At 45.5% G+C, this 21058-nt stretch overlaps 1 protein-coding gene across 3 annotated transcripts in view; it reads right to left on the reverse strand.

The window, feature by feature from the left end:
• Positions 1–4149, reverse strand: part of LOC144695849 (cornifelin homolog A-like) — an 87252-nt gene extending 83103 nt beyond the window's left edge. Inside the window, exons 1-2 of one of the 3 annotated variants that reach the window (XM_078566884.1) lie at positions 3630–4149; positions 2704–2859 (exon numbers count right to left, since the gene is read on the reverse strand). The gene's annotated coding sequence lies outside the window, so the exon portion shown is untranslated. Of the gene's footprint in view, positions 1–2703; positions 2874–3629 lie in introns of all 3 variants that reach the window. The other 2 variants (XM_078566883.1, XM_078566885.1) reach the window with 2 other exon arrangements.
• Between the last annotated feature and the right edge of the window lie 16909 nt (positions 4150–21058).

Raw genomic sequence — 21058 nt, forward strand, 5'->3', positions numbered from 1 at the left:
GTTACTGTTTCACTGCATCAACCCTGCTGCCCTTCTCTTGACTTAACTGAACGCTACCATTTGGGTCATTAGTGTCTTCATCTGTATACTTGTGCTCTGGAATTGTCAACAGCCCACGATCTTGTGAGTTTGTCCTTTCCAATCAAATGGTTTCATATTTTGGGGTGTGCAGAGCCCTGAGCTGATCTATCAGCCTTTCATCTGGTTCCTTTTACTTACATTTGCTGACTACATTCTGCAATTTTGTTAAGAAATAGTCAACTGATTCATTTAGTTCCTGCACAGGATGTGAAATTCATAGCAGTGGATCCGATAAGTTGACTTTGGCTGGAGATGCCCGCTGAACATGTCAAAAATTTTGCCTGGGTTTTTACTTTCATCCTCACTTTGCTCCCAGCTATTAAACAAATTAACCCTTTCTCTCCTGCTCACAAAAGGATGAATCTGATCCTTTTCCATTTAAAAAGTGCCATTTAAAAAGCTATTGAATGCCAGTCAGCACTTTCGTTTAAAGTTCTCAAATGCCTCTTTGACATCATCAGCCTCCCAATTCATCCTGAGCTGGAGCTGGTCATGGCTGTGGTGGTCATTCCAGTTTTTGCACCACTCACTCAGTTTTTCCCTCTCCCTCTGGCACTACCTTGATTCTAATTCAGCATTAAATCTGTTTAAAATGTTTGGATTTCATATATAGGCACCTGCAGTCATCATGTTATGTCTTGTGTTTGAAATAACGTACTTTTAGACACAAAAAGCAGGAACTTTCTTTCACACCATGAACTGTGTGGACTGATACATTGTTGCTTGGTGCCATGATAATAGTTGATTGCGGTGGTGAGCTCCAGTATTAGATACTATACGGTACTCTGTACAAGATAGGGGGTCACCTGACCTGGGTGTGGAAGGTCAGATAGCGCATGTTGGAACCTGTCTTGATAGAATTTAGTCACTGCAGATATGTGTTCATGTTAGGAAAATGCGTTATCAATAAAGTTAGTTCAGTTACAATATCAGCGGCCTGTGTGCATCATTGAAACAAAAAACAAGACACGGTGTCAGAAGTAAACTAAACACAACAATGGAGGTTCCGAAAGCACTGACAGAGCTCAGTTTGGAGGGAAATCTCACCGGAAACTGGAGGAGGTTCTGGCAGCGATTCAAGCTGTACCTCACAGCGACGGGCAGTGATAAAGAGACCCTCAGATACAGTCTTCCACCTTTCTTCACATAGCAGGGGAAGAAGCCCTACAAATCTATAATACGTTCATGTTTGAAAGTGATGAAAAACTAAATGACTTGAAAGAAATAATAGAGAAGTCTGAAACCTACTGCAGCCCTAAGAAAAAAATCACGTATGAAAAATACCAATTTTTTTACATGCACGCAAGGCAGTGGCAACATTAGTCAGTACGTAACTGAGCTGAGAAAATGAAAAATGAAAAAATCGTGTGGATTTGGAGAGCTTGAAGAATCACTGACCTGAGACAGAATAATTTACGGAATTGCAAATGACACTCTGAGAGAATGGCTTTTGAGAGAAGTTGATCTCGCGCTGGAGAAAGCAATAAATATCTGCAGAGCAGCAGAGACAATGAAATGCCAGATTAAACAGATGACAGAAGATGATAAGCTGCACACGGTCAAGCAGTCAGATGCAGTTCGACAGAAACAGCCCAGGGAAAGAACAAATAGACAGTCTGAACATAAAAAAGAGCAAAACTGCTATTAAGACATTTAAGTGCAGCCGATGCAGAACAGACCATTTACCACATAGTTGTCCAGCCTATGGAAAGCAGTGTAAGAACTGTGATCAACTAAATCACTTCACTAAGATGTGTAAATCGAAGAAAGTGCACACGATTGACACAGACACTGAAACTGAACTTCTTGTTGGTGCAGCAACAACAAATTCCAAAGAAGATGAATGGAAGGTTGATTTAAAAATTGCCAACACGATGGTAAATTTCAAGCCTGACACAGGTGCACAAACAAATGTCATTCCCATAAGCCTGTATTGTAAGATAAGCAAAGAAAAACAGCTAACTAAAACAAAAGTGAAACTGTCTACTTATACAAGTGGAACAAGTGCAGTAGAAAGCAAGTGCACACTCAAAGTGAACTACAAAACACAGTCTCAAGCACTCCCATTCACAGTGGTGAAAACTGATGCAAAACCCATTCTTGGAATCAAAGCTTGTGATAATCTTAAGCTAATCAAGAGAATACTGATTGTCACCACTGATGGCATCCTGAGCGAGTATAAAGATGTGTTCCAGGGGATTGACTGCCTAAAAGGAGAACACACCATCAAGATTGACGAAACTAAGACACCCAAAATACACCTGCCCAGGAAAATACCAGTAATGCTGAGAGAGCAACTGAAAGCAGAGTTGGACAGAATGGAGACACTTCACATCATTAAGAAAATTGAAGAACTGACAAAGTGGGTTAATCCATCTGTAACTGTAGAAAAATCAGATGGGAATCTGTGAGTCTGTCTGGATCCCAGAGACCTAAACCAGGCAGTGCATAGAGAGCATTACCAGCTGCCCACAGTAGAAGAGATAAGCTAGCTGATGCTAAATACTATTCAGCTTAGATGCAAGTTCACTGCCAGGCTTCTGGCAGGTCAAGCTGGATAAACGCAGCTCCTATCTCTGAACCTTCAACACACCATGTGGGTGATACAGGTTTTACACTTACCTTTTGGTATTAATTCAGCTCCGGAGGTGTTCCACAGAACAGTGAAGCAGCTGTTTGATGGGATAGAGGGTATGGAAACCTATGTCGATGATGTGCTTGTCTGGGGAGCTTCAGGAGAAGAACACGAACACAGACTGAGGCAGGTGCTGGCCAGAGCTGGAAAAAGGAGCCTCAAGTTGAAGAAGGAAAAGTACAAAATAGGTCTTCATGAAATCAAGTACTTGGGACATGTGCTAACAAGCAAGGGACTGAAGCCGGGCCTGAGTAAAATCGAAGCAGTCATGAACATGCCACCCCCAGAGTGTAAGAAAGACTTGAAGAGGTTTTTGGGAAAGGTGACCTATCTGGGGAAATTCATTCTGAACATGTCAGACCTGACAGCGCCTCTCAGAGAACTTCCACAAAATGATGTGGAATGGCACCGGGAATAAAGTCACCAGGAAGCTTTGACCAGTCTGGAGAGAACACTGACCCAGGCACCAGTGTTACGATGTCAGTCAGATGGTCAAGATCTCAGTGGACGTTTCAAAGACTGGCCTGGGAGCTGTCCTCTTGTAAAATGAGGCACCAGTGGGATGTGCTTCAAAGGCAATGACTGAAGCACAGCAGTGGTATGCACAAATAGAGAAAGAAACACTAGCAATTGTTTGGCCTAGAACACTTACACCAGTTTGTCTATGGCAAAGACATGGAGATAGAGTCTGATCATAAGCCTTTGGAAGCTACACTTAAAAAGCCCCTGAACTGTGCACTACCAAGAATCCAAAGATTACTAATGTGTTTGCAGAAGTACCAGGTCAAAGTTAAATACAAACCGGGCAAGGAAATGTACATCGCAGACCCTCTGTCACGTGTATACTGACCCATTACGGAGGAAGAGGACAAAGAAACAGAAGCACAGGTTCATATGCTGACAATGAACTTACCTGTGGCTGTAACCAAATTGGATGAGATCAGGGAAGCAAGCCTCAGAAAACTGCAGCAGATTGTGCAAACTAGCTGGACCACACACCGGAGCGAAGCCCTTTCTGCTGTACAAGAGAACTGGAACGTGCTGGACCACACACCGGAGCGAAGCCCCTTCCACTGTACAAGAGAACTGGAACTAACTGGACCACACACCGGAGCGAAGCCCCTTCCGCTGTACAAGAGAACTGGAACTAACTGGACCACACACCGGAGCGAAGCCCCTTCCGCTGTACAAGAGAACTGGAACTAACTGGACCATACACCGGAGCGAAGCCCCTTCTGCTGTACAAGAGAACTGGAACTAACTGGACCACACACCGGAGCGAAGCCCCTTCCGCTGTACAAGAGAACTGGAACTTTCGTGAGGAACTTCATGTAGCAGAAGGAATACTTTTCAAAGGAGAAAAGATCATAATTCCTGCAACACTGAGGAAAGAAATGCTGCAGCACAGACATGAAAGTCACCTCGGCACAGAAACATGCAGGAGAAGAGCTCAAGATTGAACTTGTTCATATTTGACAACAGTGAGTACCTACTAGCAGTCGATTATTACTCAAAGTTTTTGAGTCTGTGCTGCTGAGAGATGATAGTAAGAGCATCACTGTAATAAATCATTTAAAATCAATTTTTCCTCGCCATGGCAGACGTGAAGTGCTGATCTCAGATAACGGTCCACAATTCGCAGGCACTGAGTTTCGCAAATTTGCACAGGACTGGGAGTTTTGCCACATTATGTCAAGTCCCAAATATCCACAACCCAACGGAATGGTGGAACATACCATGCAGACCATAAAACATCTGTTGAAGAAGGCAAAGGCAGACAGAAGAGACCCCTACCTGGCTCTGCTGAATTTCAGGAATACTCCATTAAAGGGCATTGGATCATCTCCAGCATGGCTGCTGATGGGAAGAAGACTAAGAACTAAGCTTCCAACTGTTATTTCCACAGCCAGTGAGCTACAGCACACAGGACCTGCTCAAATTGAGACAGCAGAAGCAGAAACAGTACCTTCATCGAGGTGCCCAACCTCTGCCTGACCTGAACATGGGAGAGACAGTGAGGATTCAGCATGACGGGATCTGGAATCCTGCAGTTGTCACAGGCATCACAGGAGAACCAAGGTCTTACATAATGCAGAGTCCAAACAGACAACAATGCAGGAGAAACCAGAAATTGTTACGGAAAACAAATGAAATGTAAGCCTGCTTTGAACCAGAAAGTGTGGCTAAAGATCAAAAACCAGAATGCACCAGTGAAGCAACAGATAACCAGACAAAGCCTGAGAGTCCTGACAACTATCCAAGGGGTGATAGTGACACAGAGCTGGAGAAGGCCCCTTGTCCTTCAAAACCACCTCTGTCACCATTCACAACATCCAGTGGAAGAATTGTGAAAAAAACACAGAGATACAGAGAAGAGCAAAAGACAAAACAAACTGATCAAAACAGAGTGAGAAAGAATAGATAAGAGACTTTGTGTACTTGAGTTGTATAAAAGTTTGCTTTTTTTTTGAGAAAAAGGGATTTGTCATGACAGTAGTTGATTGTGGTAGTGGACTCCAGTATTAGGTACTTTACGGTACTGGATACGGGGTCACCTGACCTGGGGGTGAAGGGTCAGATAGCACAGGTTGGAGCCTATCTTGATAGAATTCAATTACTGTAGATATGTGTTTATGTTAGGAAAATGTGTTATGAATGAAGTTAGCTCAGCCACAATGTCAATGGCCTGTGTGCATCATTAAAACAAAAAACAAGACTCTTGGCACCTGATGGTAGTGCAGTAGTGAGTGATGTCAATCCTTGATATATTTGCACACAGCAATATAGTTCCTGACTTTACAAATAATATAACAATGAGGCAGAGTCAATTGGCTGATGTTAAAGCTTCAATGCAGCTCTGACCACTGCCTTGGAATCTCAGACACTATGTAAATACAAGTCTCACTTGCTGACTTCCAACCCTTGTTTTTAAGTAGGGAGGTGAGAACCTTAAGTTGTAACACCTTAAAATTACTAATTAACATTATGACAGCATCCAAAAGTGGTGATTACTGAATTTTTGAACTGAGAACTGACCCTTAAAGCAGCAGCAACTTTAATGCTTGTCAGACAGAGGATATGGTTCAATGGGATAAGCTAACTGGAGCTGTGCCAATGTGTACAGATTCCTGAAGCTGAGGGAAGTATAATCATTGATCTGTAGCTGCAAAGAAACTCGTCAAAGAAAAAGCACCTCTGAAATCATTATCTCTTTAATTAAAGTCACGCAGGATGAATGGGTCACATTGATGCCGAATGATATAGATTCAAACCAACTGATTCATGTGGTAGATCAGCAATAAAACATAATAGCAGATAAACAAGTAATAGGATTACCAGAAAAAAAGTCACACTGGTCACATCAGCCCAACAGAGAAGGAGATCATTAGTGAGGAATTCAGCTTAATACCAATTATTAACGAGTCATAGGTTTCTTAAGAGTTTCTCCTTTTTTGAGGTTTACCATGTTTTGTAGAAGTGGTTAGGTAGTACAGTGGGGCGAGCGGTATAAAATGTATCACATTATTCATGTGATGTTGGATTTGAAGATTGAGATCAAGAACTGAAAAAAGACACAAAGTTCCCCAAATAAATTTCTTTGGCTGTAAGTACTTCACTTTATTTGGATATGAAAGTTGGAATAAATGAAACTTTGCTTGTAATTGATTCAACCCATTTAAACATAACTAGTTAATTAATCTACAGTGCAACAGAGCAACACTTCATTAAGCATTCTCACCATCTATCCCCAATAACCATCTCATTATCCACCCCAAATTACCATCTCACCATCAATCCCCAGTAACCATTTTACCATCCATCCCCAATATCCATTTCACCAATTTCGAGTATCCATTTCACCTTTCATAACCAATAGCTTCCTCGCTTTCCATTCCTAGTGTCTTTCTCACCCTCCACCTGCATCATCCATCTCATTCAATCCCCAATATCCCCTATTCCATCCCCATTATCCACCTCATTCAATCCCTGTTATCTATCTCATTTCCATAGAACCATAGAAAAGTTACAGCACAGAAGGAGGCCATTCAGTCCATCTTGTCCATGCCAGCCCGAGGACACCCAGGTGCCCTTTCTAATCCCACCTTCCTGCACCCAGCCCATAGCCCTGCAGTTTACAGCACTTTAGATGCACATCCAGGTACTTTTTAAAAGAGTTTAGAGTTTCTGCCTCTACCACAAACTTGGGCAGAGAATTCCAGACACCCACTACCCTCTGCGTAAAAAAGTTCTTCCTCATGTCCCCCCTACACCTTCTGCCACTTATCTTGAATCTATGTCCCCTGGTTCTAGAATTCTCCACCAAGGGAAACAATTTTATCCTGTCCACTCTATCTATTCCCCTCATAATTTTGTACACCTCAATCAAGTCACCTCTCAGCCTTCTTTGTTCTAAGGAAAATAACCTCAACCTATCCAATCTCTCCTCGTAGCTACACTTTTCTAACCCTGGCAACATTCTTGTAAACCTCCTCTGCACTCTCTCCAGAGCTATTACATCCTTCCTGTAATGTGGTGACCAGAACTGCACACAATACTCCAGTTGTGGCCTCACCAGTGTTTTATACAGTTACAACATTATATCCTTACTTGATATTCTATAACTCTGCCAATGAAGGAGAGCATTCCATATGCCTTCTTTACAACCTTGTCTACTTGAACTGCTGCCTTCAGGGACCTGTGTACTTGTACGCCAAGATCTCTCACTTCATCCAACCCTCTTAGTATATTCCCATTTATTTTGTAATCCCTGTAACTGTTTGACCTCCCTAAATGTATGACCTCACACTTCTCTATGTTAAAATCCATCTGCCACTTTACTACCCACTCCACCAACCCATCTGTATCGTTTTGGAGATTATGGCTATCCTCTACACTATCCACTACTCGGCCAATCTTTGTGTCATCTGCAAATTTCCCAATCGTGCTCCCCAAATTCACGTCTAAATCGTTAACATATAACACAAACAGCAAGGGTCCCAACACTGAGCTCTGTGGAACACCACTTGAGACAACTTTCCATTCGCAAGGGCATCCATCAACCATTACCCTTTGTTTCCTGTTACAAAGCCAACCTTTTATCCAGTTTGCCACACTACCCTGAATCCCATTGGCTTTTACTTTCCTGACCAATCTGCCATGTGGGACCTTGTCAAATGCCTTGCTAAAATCCATGTACACAACATCCACTGCACTACCTTCATCAACCCTTCTTGTCACTTCCTCAAAGAATTCAATCAAATTTGTGAGGCAAGACCTTCCTTTAACAAATCCATGCTGATCATCCCTGACTAGTCCACGCCTTTCCACATGACAGTTAATCCTATCTCTCAGGATTGATTCTACTAATTTGCTCACCACCGATGTAAGACTAACTGGCCTATAATTGTTTGGTATTTCCTTTTAATCCTTTTTAATCAATGGAACTACGTTTGCATTTCTCCAGTCCTCCAGTAACTCCCCTGTATCTAGTGAAGATTGGAATATCATCCTCAGAGCATCCCCTGACTTCCTTCAGCAACCTCGGAAACAATCCATCTGGCCCGGGTGACTTATCAACTTTCAAGGATTTCAACCATTTCCCCAGAAACTGAACTGGACCAGCCATATGAATACTATGGCTACAAGTCCAGGTCAGAGGCTAGGAATCTTGCGGTGAGTAACTCACCTCCTGACTCCCCAAAGCCTGTCCACCATCTAGAAGGCACAAGTCAGGAGTATGATGGAATACTCCCCACTTGCCTGGATGAGTGCAGCTCCAACAACACACATGAAGCAAGACACCATCCAGGACAAAGCAGCCCTCTTGATTCGCACCCCATCCACAAACATTCACTCCCTCCACCACCAATGCACAGTGGCAGCATCTACAAGACGCACTACAGCAACTCACCAAGGCTCCTTCGACAGCACCTTCCAAACCCACGACCATTACCATCTAGAAGGACAAGGGCAGCAGACACATGGGAACACCACCACCTGGAAGATCCTCTCCAAGCCACTCACCATCCTGACTTGGAAAAAATCACCGTTCCTTCACTGTCACTGGGTCAAAATCCTGGAACTACTCGTTGCAGGATTCCCAGCCTCTGACCTGCTCTTGTAGCCACAGTATTTTTATGGCTAGTCCAGTTCAGTTTCTGGTCAATGGTAGCCCCCAGGATGTTGATAGTGGGGGATTCAGTGATGGTAATGCCATTGAATGTGAAGGAGCAATGGTTAGATTCTCTCTTTTTGGAGACAGCCATTGTCTGGCACATGTGAGGTGTGAATGTTACTTGCCACTTGTCAGTCCAAGCCTGGATATTGTCCAGGTCTTGCTGCATTTGGAGATGGACTGCTTCTTTACCTGGAGTCGCGAACAGTGCTAAACATTGCGCAATCATCAGCGAACATTCCCACTTATGATGGAGGGAAGATTATTGATGAAGCAGCTGAAGATGGTTGGGCCTTGGATATTACCCTGAGGAACTCCTGCAGTGATGTCCTGGAAATGAGGTGATTGACCTCCAATAACCACAACCATCTTCCTTTGTGCTAGGTATGACTCCAACCAGTGGAGAGGTTGCCCCCTGATTCCCATTTACTCCAGTTTTGCTAGGGCTCCTTGATGTCACACTCGGTCAAATGCTGCCTTGATGACAAGCGCAGTAACTCTCACCTCACATCTGGAGTTCAGCTCTTTTACCCATGTTTGAACCAAGGCTATAATGAGGTCAGGAGCTGAGTGGCACTGGCAGAACCCAAACTGCGCCAGTGAGCAGGTTATTGCTAAGCAAGTACTGCTTGACAGCACTGTTTATGACCCCTTCCATTACTTTACTGATGATCGAGAGTAGACTGATGGAGCAGTAATTGGCTGGGTTGGGTTTGTCCTGCTTTTTGTATACAGGACATGTCTGGGCAATTTTCCACATAGCCGGGTAGATGCCAGTGTTATTGTTGTACTAGAACAGCTTGGCTAGAGGCGCGGCAAGTCCTGGAGCACAAGTCTTCAGTACTATTGCTAGAATATTGTCAGGGCCCATAGCCTTTGCAGTATCCAGTGCCTTCAGCTGTTTCTTGATATCACATAGAGTGAATTGAATTGGCTTAAGACTGGCATCTGTGATGCTGGGGACCACCGGAGGAGGATGAGATGGATCATCCACTCGACACTTCTGGATGAAGTTTGTAGCAAATGCTTCAGCAACGTGATCAAATGTCCTGTGGTCAAACATTACATGGTCAGATGTTATGTAGTTAGAATGTCACATGATCATATCTTGTGCAATGCCTCCAACCAGAGCTGCACAGATCCATCTGCAATACAGGGCTCAGCAGTGAGGCCATATTTCCTGTGTTTGAATTGGTTTTGCGTGTTTCAGTTGGGTACTAGAGGGAGGTGGAACATAGCGGGGTGCATCCCTGAATGCTTTTCTAGCCCCGTCTGCCTGCTGGGAGCTTCTGTCACAACATTTCTCCTGTCCTGAAGAGTTTAGCAATTAACAGTCATTCAGTTGCTGCAGTTCCTCATTTCACTCTGTGGTGAAGGTAGATTCTGATCTTTGCTCATAATGGGAAAATGGAAATTTGTGACAGATTGCTTAACCTCACCCTCCAAGCCAGATTTCAACAATCTCTTTTCAGCTTTGGCTCCTCTGAATAATGTTACTGTCATCCATTTGATAAAAGCTCCAATCATCAGCAGAGCCTGCTCAGTATGGAACTGATGTGTAGAATCCTGCCCCATTAGCCCCCTCGCCCATCACACCCACTCAGTCCCTCTATAAAACCCGATTGGAAATTTAAGTTAGCTTTCCACCAGAGATCACAAAAATGCACAGAGCGAAGGCTCTAGCTGAGCCCATTCTGGTAATTGCTCGCACACAGGGCTGAAGCTTCTATTTTTGAAACTAAGTGCCGTGGCAGGCGGGCTCCACAGTGCATTTCCTGTTGGTTGGAATGGTGGGAACTCGCGCCCGATTCCGTGCTTGGAAGCTCATTAATTATGCACAGGCAAGTATCAGACCGAATCACTGGTGGGTCGGGAACTGATTAGTCCGCTCCGCTGTTAGCTGATGAGGTTGAAGGTTCGGGTGCCGTATTTAAATGCCACCTGAGCACACACATCTTACTCTCTCCAGCCTAGCTGTCTCCAGGAGACCCACAGAGATGGCTGCAAAGCAGGAGAAGAGGAAGCTGCCCTGAGGATCAGCCACAATTCCAAGGCATTGATAAGAGGAATACACCAACACTGGGATGTGCTGTACCCCAGGGGTGGCTCCATGAAGCACACCAGGCTTATCTCTCTGGTCTGGGAGGCCATAGCAAGTCAGGTCATCACAGCTGGCAACTGCCCCCTCAATGCCATCCAGTGCAGGAAGAGGATGACTGACCTCATCTGCTCCGCCAGGGTAAGGCATCCTTCAACCCCCTCCAATGTCAAACTTTCATCATGGCATCATGTACTCAAAGGCTTACACTCTTCAGGGATCTTACACAACATTAGTGTGGGTCACATATGACCATTGATTGTCTCGCCATCTCACCTATCATGCTGCACAAACTCCATCCTCAGCCCTTTCTGGGGAGGGCTAACCACACACGGAAGGCTTGGATGTTTCCCAACCTCTGCACCATCCCTTCTCATCACGTTCCTTCCTTTTGTCTTCATGCAGTCCAAGCTTGCCCACAACAGGAGAGGGAAATCCCAGACGGCTGGGGGGATAGCCAACATCAGAGAGCTCTCCAAATTCGAGGAGGATGCCGCTGAGCTGGCTGGGGAGGACCAGGATCGCTCTTGTGGGGAAGACGGGATCCGCCTCTCCCAGCAACCTAGTAACCAAAACAAAAAATGCTGCAAAAGCTCAGCAGGTCTGACATCATCTGTGGAGAAAAAGACAGATTTAAATGGAAGTAGAAATGTGATTAAATTTATACTGTTTAAGGTGGGGGTGGTGGAGCAGGTGAAGCTGGATAGAAGGCCAGTGAGAGGTGGAGGCAAAGGAGAGATTGCCAGAGATGTCATGGATCAAAGGTCAAAGGGGTGTTAATGATAGTGGTGCTGGCTAAAGGAGGTGCTGATGGTGGCATTAAGGTCAGAAAGCAGAATGTGATAATAGCAGGACAAGGGTAAGCATTCTGGAAAGAACAACACGAACAAGTGACAGATGGTCCTTGTGGGGGTGGGGAGGGGGGAGGGGACAGTGGTAGGAACAAAGATCGAAAATAGGTTAAAAGCTGGGGATAAAACAATGAATAAAAATGGAAATAAATTTTAAAAATAATAATAATAAAAATAAATGGAATAAAATGAATAAATAAATAAATAAAATTTTTTAAATGAAAATGAATATTAAAAAAGGGGATAAAAAAGGAGATGAGGATGGAGGAGAGAGTTCATGGTCTGAAGTTGTTGAACTCAATATTCAGTCTGGAAGGCTGTAAAGTGCCTAGTTGGAAGATGAGGTGCTGTTCCTCCAGTTTGTGTTGAGCTTCACTGGAACAATGCAGCAGGCCAAGGACAGACATGTGGGCATGAGAGCAGGGTGGAGTGTTAAAATGGCAAGCGACAGGGAGGTCTGGGTCATTCTTGCGGACAGACCGAAGGTGTTCCGCAAAGCGGTCACCCAGTCTGCGTTTGGTCTCTCCAATGTAGAGCAAACCGCATTGGGAGCAGCGAATGCAGTAGACTAAATTGAGGGAAGTGCAAGTGAAGTACTGCTTCACTTGAAAGGAGTGTTTGGGCCCTTGGATGGTGAGGAGAGGGGAAGTAAAGGGGCAGGTGTTGCGCCTTTGCGATTTCATGGGAAGGTGCCGTGGGATGGGGTTGAGGTGTAGGAGGTGATGGAGGAGTAGACCAAGGTGTCCCGGAGGAAACGATCCCTGCGGAATGCCGCCGGGGGGATGAAGGGAAGCTATGGTGGCATCATGCTGGAGTTGGTGGAAATGGTGGAGGGTGATCCTTTGAATGCGGATGCTGGTGGGGTGATAAGTGAGGACAAGGGGGACCCTATCATGTTTCTGGGAGGGAGAGGAAGGTGTGAGGGCGGATGCGCGGGTGATGGGCCGGACATGGTTGAGGGCCCTGTCAACCACCGTGGGTGGGAAACCTCAGTTAAGGAAGAAGGAAGAAATGTCAGAACAGATGCGACGGAGGCAAAGGAGCTGAGAGAATGGGATGAAGTCCTTACAGGAAGTGGGGTGTGAGGAGCTGTAGTCGAGGTAGCTGTGGGAGTCGGTAGGCTTGTAATGGATATTGGTGGACAGTCTATCACCAGAAATTGAGACAGAGAGGTCAAGGAAGGGAAGGGAAGTGTCAGAGATGGACCATGTGAAAGTGATGGAGGGTGGAAATTGGAAGCAAAATTGATAAATTTTTCCAGTGCCAGCTTGTCTGGAGGAACAGCACCTCATCTTCCGATTCGGCACTTTACAGCCTTCCAGACTTAACATTGAGTTCAACAACTTCAGATCACGAACTCTCTCCTCCATCCTTACCCCTTTTTGATCCCCTTTTTTCAATATTCATTTTTATTTTAAAATTTTTATTCATTTACTTTTACCATTTATTTTTATTAATATTATTTTAAAAATTTATTTCCATTTTTATTCATTGTGTTATCCCCAGCTTTTATCCTATTTTTGATCTTGGGTCAGAGCCCCTGCAATGTCCTCCCTTGCCTCCCTCAGCAGTCTGGAACACAAGTCTTCCGGACCTGGAGATTTGTCCATTTTTAAGCCTGCCAACACCTCCAATACCTTGTCACTCCCTATATCAATTTGCTTAAGAACCTCGCAGTCTCTCTCCCCAAGTTCGATACCTTCATCCTCATTCTCTTGGGTGAAGACAGATGAGAAGTATTCATTCAACACTCTAGCAATGTCCTCTGGCTCCACCCATAGATTGCCCCCTTGGTCCCTTATGGGCCCTACTCTTTCCCTGGTTATCCTATTCCCATTGATATACTTATAGAATATTTTGGGACTTTCCCTACTTTTACCAGCCAAAGCTTTCTCATATCCCCTCTTTGCTCTCCTAATTGCTTTCTTAAGCTCCACCCTGCATTTTCTGTACTCCAGTAATGCCTCCGCTGATTTGCTTCCCTTCTACCTGTCTTTTCTTTCTCATCTTATCCTGAAAAACTCTGGTCATCCATGGTTCTCTGGGCTTATTACTCCTTCCTATCACCCTAGAGGGAACATGTTGGGAACATCTTTGTCCATAACAAGCTTTATATGGATGAGCCCTCCATGAGTTCATCACCGCCTAAAGTTCACAGTGAGAGACGCGCAATCTTGTATTCTGCTTGCTCACGAACTAAATCTCTCTTCTCTCTCTCACAGGCACCAGCAGGTCCAGGCAGAGGAGAAGGGCCAACATAAGCCCCAGCTCCAGCCACCTCAGCGGATGAAGCTGAGGAGCCATCAGAGGAAGATCCATCGCTGTGTTCACCTGCACCCTCCACCAGCACAGAGACACACACCCTGGTGGCTCATAGATCTAGACCAGGCTCGGGATCACTTTCTGGAGAACACCTCACTGACACGTCTTCACAGCAGTCGGAAGCAGTGACAGCCCAGGTCTCTAGCACTTGGAGGACCGCTGGAGATCAGGCACCTACTGAGTCCCAGTCAGATGATGAGCCTCTGCGAGTGGCCACCAACACAATGCTGGAGATGCAGCGACAGGTGGTGGAAAATCTGGCAGAGACGCATGAGTCACTCAGCAAACTGGAGCGAAGAATGAACGAGTCTGTCTGTGTTCTGTCTGATGTTGTGTCTCCGACATGCCAACACCTTGAGGTCACCATGGGAATGTTGGCAACCACCATGGAGACCTTGGTCCAGCAGGTTTTGCTGGATTTAAGCTCAGCCCTGACTAAGAACATAAGGATATAAGAAATAGGAACAGGAGTAGATCATTTGCCCCCTCGAGTCTGCTCCACCATTCAATAAGATCATGGCTGATCTTCTTGTGTTTCAATTTCCACATCCCCATCTACCCCCGGTAACCTTTGATTCCCTTGCCTAACAAGAATCTATCTACCTCTGCCTTAAAAATATTCAATGATCCCGTCTCCACCACCTTCTGAGGCAGAGAGTTCCAAAGTCGCACAGTCCTCTCAGAGAGAAAATTTCTCCCCATCTCTGTCCTAAAAGGGCGACCCCTAATTTTAAAACAGTGCCCCATAGTTCTGGACTCACCCACAAGAGGGAACATCCTTTCGATGTCAGCCTTGTCAAGATGGCCACACACACTGATGGGTACCATCAGCGACTAGGTGAGAGGAGGGGGTGAGGTACCTTGACCTCCCTCCAGGTGCCCCTTCTCCTCAAGGAGTCAGGGAGGGCCCTCAGGCACCCACAGGGAGAATGAGCATCAGCCAGACATGCCGGGGGCCTCCACTCAGGACATTCCAAAGGTGTCCAGCTGCTCTAAATCCCCTCTGCCTGTGGCCCCATCCACTCCAGCTGCTCAGGCTGAGGAGGATGCGTCTGCCCTGAGCAGGTGACCCTTATCAGGCTGGGGCCCTCTCAGCCTTGGGCCACCAGAGGATGTCTGCCAAGGTCATCACAGATATCAGGATGTAGCAGTCAGCAGGCTGCCTCCCCCTCTGCTGCCGATGTCGGGGCTACACTCAGGCGTAGTGGTAGGGTTAGGAAAATTAAGAAAAATTAACATCACTTTTGGGTTACAGGTGTGCAATCGCTGTGTAAATCATGCATTTTGGTAAATATATTTGATGTCACTGAGAATGATTTGGCCATTTGAAGGCGTGCTGCATATTCATATATGTGGCCTCTTATTGCGAGGGTGAGCCATCCTCCCACTCAGTAATCGCCTCCCCTAGTGAACCTCACACTCATGTGATACACCTTACTCAAGTAAGTTACTGGACCCTTGTGTGATGTCAGGGAGATGTGTCAAAATCTTTATTGGGAGTGAGTGCTGAATGAAGTTGTAACCCTTATTGTTTGTGAGACAACATTTGTGTGAGGGAGGGATAGCCTCCGTTGTGCCTCCCCAGGGATAGTGCCAAAGCACAAGACCTGACACCATGATGATATCTTCAACCATGCGCTCATTTCACTGGCCGCTGTAGTTTCTCATTAAGGCGGCTGTGATTGCACCAAGTTAGTGCTGTTGTGTCGACTTTCACTCCCCAGGCCGAACGCGTACAGGCTTCACCGCTGACTTTCCAGAGATCATGGCCTGATGAATCCTGAGTGTTGAGTTGCGAGTCTAAATGCAGAACTTGCTGTCGATGTGAATGGTTATAAATCCCTTAATGCGCTAAGTGACAGGAGGGATGTGGCTGTCTCCCACTGTCTGCACCTTACTCCTTCTGGAACCTTGTGGCTATCAATGTGTCATGGGCACATCTTCCACATTGTGCTTCTCCCATGGCTTCATCACGTGGAAGTTGACCCTCATCTCCCAATGGTCCCCTTGATTATGGACCGTGTCGAGCTATGCACTGTGTTGTATCTTTCCTCCGAGGAACCCTGAGGATGTCATGAGCCACTGTTTGAGCAGGTACCCCTTATCCCCAAGCAGCCAACCCTGTACTCACTGAGGCCCTTCGCATATGTGAGGCACCCGGGAGTGGCTCACGATACATGAGTCATGGCAACTCCCAGGGTACCTGGCATGAACGTGAATGACGTGCTTCCGATGATCACACACCAGTTGAATATTTATGGAGTGGAACCCTTTCTTTTTAATGAACATCAGGGGCTGCTACCATGGAGCTCTCAAAGCCATAAGGGTGCAGAGGATTGCACTCTGCACTCTCAGGAAGCCTGAGATCGCTGCAAACCCATTAAATCTAGCAGCCTGGCCATCCTCATCAACTGTGAACCTCACCATAATGATGAGCCTTACTGTCAAGGCACCCAACGCCTCCTTGATGTATCTATGTGCTGAGGGCTGTGAGATGCTGCGCATGTCCCCTGTGGATTTCTGGAACAATCTACAGGCAAAGAAATTGAGCATGGCAGTGACCTTCAGGGACACTGGCAGGGGATAGTCTCTGACTCCACAGGGCATTAGATCCTCCTGCACAATGTGTTGGGTGTGATCCACCAGAGCTCTGGACAAGTTTAGACGTACACAGCATTGTCTCTCACCCACCTGCAGACCCTCGGTCTAGCGAGTTGCCTCCATGGTCTGGGCCTATCCTCCTCATCCTCTGGTTGTTGCTGTGGCTGCCCTGAACCTCAGGTTCCCTGAACCCTGAAGCTGTATTCGGCAGCGCCAGGCCCTTCTCCTCCTCTATTCCACATGCACCATCAAAAAGGCAACATTGAGCCCAGGATCCATTCTTGTATCCTCCTATTTTCTGTGGAATGATAGATATAACAGAGTAATAAATAATGGGAAAATATAGTCAAGCTTCCAGTTGCAAACGACATGCCACTTTCATCACATCTAGCTGCAGTTGCACTTCTAGCCTTGTCGCTGATATAACCTTGTAGCTGAGGTGCAAACTCACAGAGTTTGCATACCAACCCTGACACATAACATCTCAATCCCACGGTGTTTGGAAAAGGTTTGATATGATGACATGTGCCACCTTACCAAACTCACTCCTCCAATCTCAGAAGTGACATACTGATTAAAGGTTACTTGCACATGAGTTGTGACTGGATGCCCTTTGGCCCCTTATCCATGGTAATTGGAGAAAGCCCATTCGAGGCTTTCGTTGAATATCTGCCATATCTACAGCAGCTGTGCTTCCTGAATGGTTGCCTGTATTCCCAATTTTCACATCCCCATGTGTTTAAGACTAAAACGGAGCGATTGCTTTGTGAGGCCAGTCAGTCCTGCAGTCTCTCTTTAAAGCACTGCAAATAGCAATGGCTCCAATGGAACCTTCTCAAGGAGATCTTCAATTTTTACCTCAGCTCCAAATTCACTTTAATGTCTTGAGTTCAAGCAGGTAAGAGGCTGTCCCATAAAGTGGGGTCACTAGTGCAGCCCTGGGCTCCTCCCCCACTGGCTCCAACCCCTCCCATCCAAATTCTTTTACAGTTTTAATTTCTGACTGCGCCATAACTTCAATTGGACAAGACGGTGGTACTCAGATTCTATTTCGAGACTAGCTTCAACACTCCCTCTGTTACTGTCACTATCCCTCCAATCTTCCTGGAACCCCACGGTGTGCAGGTTAAGTTCCCTCCCGTTGTTCTCCAGCCTGCCCCCAGTAATCCTGGATCCCATAGTTATTGTGGTAGATATTCCAATCCTCCCACCTGAACCCATTACTGTAGATGTCCCAGTGTCCACTGTGGACCTCACCTCACCCCATCTCAAGGCTGTGTGGATGGTCACATACAGAGGAGAAGCCCCCCACTCAGCCACAGGAAAGTTTCACATACCCCCCTCTATATTACCTCTTCCCCCTTTACCTGCTGCAGATGCTTTCCCTAACCCTGACCCTCCCATCTGCAGCCCAGTACCAAGACAGACATGACCATGGCCAGTAACATTAAAACCATGACCACACACTGCACACCAAGCTGTGCCTTTTCCCAATTGAGCACACAGGCCTTGCCCCTCCCTGGCTGAAATCATTTACAAGACTGGTGGATCGTATCAAACAGCATGTCCCAGCTGCTGTTCACAACGGGCAGGGTACAGACCGTACACAACCAGCCCGTGCTTGCAAAACTCAAAACAGCATCCAACATCAGATGTGATTCTGCAATTGGACAGCATTTGCTAAATAATCCTCAGTGTGCTAAGAATTACGCTGACAACCAATTTAAGATTGTCAGTTGGGCTTGCAGTGTGGCACATTTGTGTGTACTGGAAGCGACATACATTAATACACAGGGCCCTTTGCAGACAGAAAGAACATGTACATACATTGCGCTGTTTCAGCTAAACAAAATAAGTGACAGCCTTTCACTGACTCATTCCTCAGGGCAAAGCTCAGGGTAATGACCAATCAGGGTCAAGATGCCTGGTTTAAATTTCCAAACGATGCTTGGCAGTTAACTGTCAGTCACCATCAGTGGTACATTCTCCATGGCATTCTTCATTTACAGTATAAATTGTTGTTTTCCCCCTTATGTAGGTATTCTTGCGAATGTCCTGATGAGTGCAAGACGAAAAGCCTAGAGTGTCTTTTTTCAGCAATACTCAAGTTCTGTACTATCAAACGACTAAAATGCAAGTTATTGTAGAATGATGAAATTATGTAAATAAGCATCAATTATTCAAAATAATAATCCTTTTAAGTAATTGAAGTAAAACTTTCAGCATTCTGCCAACCTATCATCAAAGCAGGAGGTGAGGATAATCCTGTGGAATTTCCTTGTCCTTTGATGCTATGGCCTAATTTACATTGGATGCTGCACTCACCTTATTTACATTATTTAACACTTTTAACACATCCTCCCCTTTAATCTCTCTCTAGGCTACAATTTCAATCTTTCTTCAATCCCTTTGTATGTGGGATCGCTCTTGTGTTTGCTGTAGGTCAATGGCAAGTAACATTTGTGCCACACTAGTGCCAGGCAATGACCATCTCCAACAAGAGAGAATCTAACCATTGCCTCTTAACATTCAATGGCATTACCATCACTCAATCCCCCACTGTCAACATCCTGGGGGTTACCATTGACCAGAAACTGAACTGGACTAGCCATATAAATACTGTGGCTACAAGAGCAGGTCAGAGGCTGGGAATCATGCGAGGAGTAACTCACTTCCTGACTCCTCAAAGCCTGTCCACCATCTACAAGACACAAGTCAGGAGTGTGATGGAATACTCCCCACTTGTCTGGATAAGTGCAGCTCCAACAACACTTAAGAAGTTCAACACCATCCAGGATAAAGCAGCCTGCTAGATTGGCATGCTGTCCATCACCTTGAACATCCTCTCCCTTTACAGAGTGCCAGCAGTTACATACCATCTACCAGATGCGCTGCAGCAAATCACCAATCCTCCATCAACAGCATCTTCTAAACCCAGGACATCTACCACATAGAAGGACAAGGGCAACAGGTGCATGGGAGCACCAGCATCTGCATGTTCCCCTCCAAGCCACACACCAACCCGACCATGTGCCTACATCAGATGGACTGCAGCAGTTCAAGGCGGCAGCTCACCAACACCTTCTCAAGGGTAATTATGGATGGGCAATAAACACTGGCCTAGCCAGTAAAGGCCACATCCTGTGAAAGAATAAAACAGAAATGGCATGAGAAGGTTGTGGATTCAAGGCTCAGTCCTGAGATTTGAGAACATAATCTAGGTTTGACAGCTTGGTGTAGCACTCAAGAGTACTGCACTGTTGGAGCTTTCAGATTGAATGTTCAGCTGAGGCCCTGCCTGCCCTCATAGCTGTTTAGCTCATATCTGTCTGTGGGATCTTGTTGTGCAAAAATTGGGAACACTATGCTGAAAAAATAATGGTAGAAGTGAAGATGGGAGAGGTGACGGGCAGGATCTTACACTGATGGGTTTTACAGTCCTGCCGAAGTGAATGGAGTTTTGAACAGCTCGTCACATTTTACATTGTGCCCTCGCTGCGATGGGATCGTAAAATTCCACCCAATGGATATATGGAAATGCCAAGTGGGCTGAGAAAGGATAAGTCGCTTGGTCCGAATGGCTTGCACCCCAAGATTGCTAAGGGAAGCGGCGGTGGAAATAGTGGAAGGGCTTGTCATAATCTTCCAAATTTCCTTAGATACAGCAGAGGTGCCACAGGATTGGAGAGTGGTAAATGTGACACACTTATTCAAGAAAGAGTTTAAGGACAGTCCTAGTAACTACAGGTCAGTCAGTTTAGAAACAATATTCAGGGGGAAAATATAACAGGCACTTGGAGAGGTTTGAGCTAATCAAGGATTGCCAGCATGGATTTGTAAAAGGCAGACCATATTTGACTAAGCTAATTTAATTCTTTGATAAAGTTACAGAGAAGGTTGATGAAGAGAATGTAGTGGATGGCATCTATATGGACTTTAAGAAAATGTTTGACAAGGCACCACGTAAAAGGCTTGTTAACAAAATTGAGGCTATTGGAATAGGAGGGTTAGTGTCAGCTTGGATAAAGAATTGGCTTAAGGACAGAAAACAGCAAGTCATGGTAAACGTTATTTTTCAGGCTAGAAGATGGCAGTGGTGTTCCCTAATGGTCAGTGCTTGGACCACTGTTTTTTGATATATGTAAATGACTTGGATACTGGAACACAGAGTAAAATTACAAAATTTATTGATGATATGATCCCCGTGGAGACCAACGACCTGAAAGAACTGAATGTCCCAAATGACCCAACAAAAAAATGTTTAAGCTTTTACTTTAACAATCTGACCAAAATCA

This window comes from Cetorhinus maximus, chromosome 21, assembly GCF_964194155.1.
Source record: "Cetorhinus maximus chromosome 21, sCetMax3.hap1.1, whole genome shotgun sequence".
NCBI classification, from domain to species: domain Eukaryota; kingdom Metazoa; phylum Chordata; class Chondrichthyes; order Lamniformes; family Cetorhinidae; genus Cetorhinus; species Cetorhinus maximus.